We start from the raw sequence: 5,730 nt of genomic DNA on the forward strand, positions 1-5,730 counted from the left end.
ACAAACTTTAAAATTGGAATAAATTAATATCGACTCCTATCTTATTCTAGCAATGAGTAATAGACATCCATAGGTATGAGTTAATTGGGAGAGATACTCATCTCATTAAGTGCTACATGTCCAATAAGATTTTACTTTTATTATTTTTGCTTTATTATTTTTTATTAGCATAAATAATAAGAATATATTTAGTTATTTATTAAAATTGATATTATTTATTAAAATTGGTAATATTTGTATCAGTGTGTATCAATTGTATAATACTATAATAGTTTGACTGGGCTTGGTGGCTCACGCCTGTAATCCCAGCACTTTGGGAGGCCAAAGCGGGCGGATCACCTGAGGTCAGGAGTTCAAGACCAGCCTGACCAACATGGAGAAACCCTGTCTCTACTAAAAATACAAAATTAGCCGGGCGTGGTGGTGCATGCCTGTAATCCCAGCTACTCGGGAGGCTGAGGCAGGAGAAACTCTTGAACCCAGGAGGCGGAGGTTGCGGTGAGCTGAGATTGCGCTATTGTACTCCAGCCTGGGCAACAAGAGTGAAACTCTGTCTCAAAAAAAAAAAAAAAAAAAAAAAAAAAAAAAAAAAATTGCAGTAGTTCAATCCAGAAAAAATTTAACTTAGACAATTAAAAACTGTTCATTTCCATTTTTTAATATTGTAACGAATTTGTTTAGTCAACATTTTACCGACTAATATATTGTAACAGAAAAGCCCTGGAGGTTTATTAGACTATTTCTGAAGGAAAAAAAAAATTAAGACATCTCAGATACAGCAGCAAGGACAACTAACATTTATGTAGCACTTTACAATTCACGAAGTGCTTTCAGCATACATTAGCTCATTGGATCCTCACAACAACTCTGTGAGGTAGGTATTTTTGCCAATTTACAAGTGAGGTAACTGAGGCTCAGAGGTTCCAGGAACTTTAAAGAGATCCACAGCAAATGATTGGTAAAGATGGACCAGAAAACCAGATTTTTTGACTCCAAGTCCCATTCCATGCCAAGTAAGTATTTATTTTTATTTTTTTATTATTATTTTTTGAGATGGAGTATCGATCTTGTCGCCCAGGCTGAAGTGCAATGGCTCAATCTCGGTTCACCGCAACCTCCGCCTCCTGGGTTCAAGCAATTCTCCTGCCTCAGCCTTCTGAGTAGCTGGATTAAAGGCATGCACCACCACCCCTGGCTAAGTTTGTATTTTTAGTAGAGATGGGGGTTTCTCCTTGTTGGTCAGGCTGGTCTCGAACTCCCGACCTCCAATGATCTGTCCACCCTGGCCTCCCAAAGTGCGGGGATTACAGGCGTGAGCCACCGCGCCCAGCCATAAGTGTTTATGTTTTCAATGCAGAATTATACCATACAGTGTTAAAAATAAAAGGTCTTACAACTGATCCAACTTCTCAAAAATGGAAGCTTTGAGAAGGAAAATTTAATTTCTTCGATTTCTATGAAAATTCATGGCTCGTTCGGTTTTAAAATTAATTTGGCCAATACTGCCATGACTTTAGTCTCTCTCTTTACGAAGTAGTGATAAATTATACAGCTGTCCCTTCATTTTCCGGTCACAGAAAATCCTCTACTGGACAGCACACATGCAGGATCTGTGAGTCTGGACACTAATTCAAAGTCCACCCCGCTTGACCTACCAGCAATGCACTTAAAATAAAACAAAAAAAGTCTGCTCTCCTTTATAGGAGATAACAGCAGAACATAGGTTTGAAGCAGTCACACTGTGCCAGAAATTAGTTTCTTCACAACTCAGAGAAGAGAGGGAAGGTATCATACTAAACCTCTACTGAGCCTTGGGTTCCCCAAACTAACAGCCATGTTGTATTTTACATGAATGGATTCGTTGCCGCTACTGTAAGTTACAAGGCATCCTTTTGCGGCACTAGTACAAAACAAATAGAGAATATGGTCCCTACCCTAGGGCAGCTTGCTGAAGTCCCTTCCAAGATCTGCCAGCTCTAAATCACTGCTCATCACAAAACAATGACGTGGAGCTTCACACAAGTACAGAAAACAAAGGAAAACAGGCTACCAAATAACTACAACCATAGAACCAGCTAAAATAGAATAATTACAAAGTGAATAGGAAGAATATAAACAGTGTCCTGATGAGTGCCACAGGGCGGCATGGCTAGAGCACTAAGAAACAACTAAAGGTAACAAACCAGCCTAGCATGGAACCAGAGGAAGGGTTGTTCTTTCTCAGTTAAGCTTTTTTTTTTTTTTCTTTGATACAGAGTCTCGCCCTGTCCCCCAGGCTGGAGTGCAGTGGCACAAGCTCGGCTCACTGCAGGCTCCGCCTCCCGGGTTCACACCATTCTCCTGCCTCAGCCTCCGGAGTAGCTGGGACTACAGGCGCCCGCCACCACGCCCAGCTAATTTTTTGTATATTTAGTAGAGACGGGGTTTCACTGTGTTGGCCAGGATGGTCTCGATTTCCTGACCTCGTGATTCGCCGGTCTCGGCCTCCCAAAGTGCTGGGATTACAGGCATGAGCTACCATGCCTGGCCTCAGTTAAGTTTTATATTGGTGGTGCATCCAAGAGGTAGCATCACGTCAGCAATGACTCGTAATAAAAAATAATCATGGGGTGAACTTGATGTATGCTCAGCATCAGAAGACCCAACGATCGTTGCCCATTAGCAGTTTAGCCACATGTACGCATAGACTATATCACATACATATACTTAGTCTAAATCATATATACCAAGCTAACGGAAAAAGAATAGCAATTTCAAACATTTTGCTAGCACATAACTTTGCAAAAGAAAAATCATTTCCCTTTATAACAAAGGGCTTTCAGAATCCAACTATCAAATGAAATACTTCTAGCATTTAAAGAGTTTTTTAGACACATACAATTACATTCAATGAAGTTATGAGTGAGCTACAAAATGGAAAATTAAGAACTCACATTGATAAAACCTCAAACACATCTCAGAATAAATTCAAGCTTTTTAGCTTAACACCTACGTCTTTGTCAACTTTTTACTATGGAACGGCCCGTTAAACACTTACGTAATAAAATTCAATGTTCTATGCTAAATGCAGAGAATTTTACAGTACACTGCATGATTTATAGTTACATTATCACCTTTTTTCCACAATGCTTACATTATTTCACAATTATAATCATTATTAAGCTATTAATACAAAGCAGAACAGTTCTTCAAATTAAGTCACCTTTTGCTGTAAGTAGCAAAGGCTGCCTTCCTGCACCAAACAAAGAAGCGACTCTTGAAATACGGGGTGGAATTTCTTTTTTCTTTTCTTTTTTTTTCTGTTTCCTCTTCTTTTTGAGATGTTGTTTCCCTCTTGTTGCTCAGGCTGGAGTGCAATGGCTCGATCTCAATCTCAGCTCACCACAACCTCTTCCTCCAGGGTTCAAGCGATTCTCCTGTCTCAGCTTCCCGAGTAGCTAGGATTACAGGCAAGTGGCACCACGCCCGTCTATTTTTTTGTATTTTTAGTACAAAAAAAAGTTGTACTAAATGTTGAATATGTTTAACATGTTGGTCAGGCTGGTCTTGAACTCCCGACTTCAGGTGATCCACCCGCCTCAGCCTCCCAAAGTGCTGGGATTACAGGCGTGAGCCGCCGCACCCAGCCGGAATTTCTTTATCCAACATAGGACTGATGCGCTTGGCAGATTTGCAATAGATGATCAGGAGCCACATGCTTACTGGACAAGACGAATTTCTCGTGGTTCCTGTTGTGCTCGTTGCCCTCCCAGTCCAACCTCTTCCGCAGCAACTGGCATTGCTCCAGCTCCTGCACCAGCACCTGGGCCGCTCTCCTACACTAGCCCGCCGATAGGTACCGGGCGATGAGGAAGCACAGCCCCGAGTCCGCGAGAGGCACTGGGCGCTGAGCGGACAGGGGCTCTGCCATGGCCGGGCACCGGGCGGGAGGCGGGAGCGAGTGATCCAGCGAAGCTTGCAGGCCCCGCCGAGGTCTGACCGGGCTGGCGTTCCTCTCCTCAGGCAGGCGCCACTGCGGCCTTCCATTTCCATTTTTAGCTATACTTTTGTTGCAGAGACACATAATAGTGTCATCAACGTAAGATTTTTTTTGGCCGGGCTCGGTGGCTCATGCCTGTAATCCTACCACTTTGGGAGGCTGAGGCGGGCGGACCACGAGGTCAGGAGTTCGAGACCAGGCTGATCAACATGGTGAAACCCCGTTTGTACTAAAAATACAAAAACATTAGCTGGGCGTGGTGACGGGCGCCTGTAGTCCCAGCTACTCAGGAGGCTGAGGCAGAAGAATCGCTTGAACCCGGGAGGCAGTGGTTGCAGTGAGCCAAGATCAAGACACCGCACTCCAACCTGGGCGACAGAGCTAGACTTCGTCTCAAAAAAAAGAAACAAACAAACAAAAAGATTTTTTTCATCATATATGATTTTTTAAATGAATATGGAAGGGCAACTAATTGCAGATTTCCAGATTCTGTTGGGTGCATTTAAAAGAGTAACGTAATCATTTATTTTAAAAGGTCAACATTTACACTATGCTGGGTGTAAAGTTGTATCTTGTGCAACTATTTGAACTTCTGCTGAGGAATTTTTTTTTTTTTTTTTTTTTTGAGACAGAGTCTTGCTCTGTTGCCCAGGCTGGGGTGCAGTGGCCGGATCTCAGCTCACTGCAAGCTCCGCCTCCCGGGTCTACGCCATTCTCCTGCCTCAGCCTCCTGAATAGCTGGGACTACAGGCGCCTGCCACCTCGCCCGGCTAGTTTTTTTTTTTTTTGTATTTTTTAGTAGAGACGGGGTTTCACCGTGTTAGCCAGGATGGTCTCGATCTCCTGACCTCGTGATCCGCCCGTCTCGGCCTCCCAAAGTGCTGGGATTACAGGCTTGAGCCACCGCGCCCGGCCGAGGAATTTTTTTTTTTTTGGAGACGGAGTCTTACTCTTTCGCCTAGTCTGAAGTGCAATGATCGCCTAGTCTGGAGGCATGATCTCGGTTCACTGCAACCTATTCAAGCTATTCTCCTGCCTCAGCCTCCCGAGTAGCTGGGACTACAGGTGCCTGCCACCACTCCTGGCTAATTTTTTTGTAGTTTTAGTAGAGATGGGGTTTCACCATATTGGCCAGGCTGGTCTCCAACTCCTGACCTTGTGATCCACCTGCCTTGGCCTCCCAAAGTGCTGGGATTACAGGCGTGAGCCACCACACCTGGCCGTGCTGAGGAATTTTAAATCTAAGTTTTAAAGTGTGCAGAGAGGGTATATAATTTTTCAAGATTATTTTAAAATATATGTAAGCAAAATAAAAATTTGAAGCCCACTGGGGTAGAGAATGACTGTGACACAGTTTCATTATATGTTAATTTTCATACAATACTTATGAATTAGTTATCACAGCCAAATCCTGCCATAATCCTATAAATGAAGTCCAAAAAATCCAATTGTTTAAGATATTAGGTAGCACTTTTTGAAGTTGACGGAATGGAAACAGGAGCGGGGGGAATAATGGTAGCCAACTTCCAATCGGATTTTGCTGGGTTAATGTTCCTTTTTCCATAGAGAAAACTGAGGCATGTATGGAGATGTTGCTACCTTCTCAAGTCCATGGAGGAGCCAGGATTTGGCTCCAGAGTCTGTGCTCTTAATTCCTGCACAATGCAGACCTAGAGGGTATAAAATAGTATAGTTCATTTGGATGCTAAATGCAAATTAGTATAGCTACTAATGAGATTGGTTATTGTTCC

General features: G+C 43.1%; 1 pseudogene; it reads right to left on the reverse strand.

Annotated features, from left to right (window-relative positions):
• Positions 1–3,188: 3,188 nt before the first annotated feature.
• LOC722790 (bromodomain and WD repeat-containing protein 1-like) lies at positions 3,189–3,910 on the reverse strand (annotated as a pseudogene).
• Between the last annotated feature and the right edge of the window lie 1,820 nt (positions 3,911–5,730).

Source organism: Macaca mulatta, chromosome 1, assembly GCF_049350105.2.
Source record: "Macaca mulatta isolate MMU2019108-1 chromosome 1, T2T-MMU8v2.0, whole genome shotgun sequence".
In the NCBI taxonomy this organism is placed as follows: Eukaryota; Metazoa; Chordata; class Mammalia; order Primates; family Cercopithecidae; genus Macaca; species Macaca mulatta.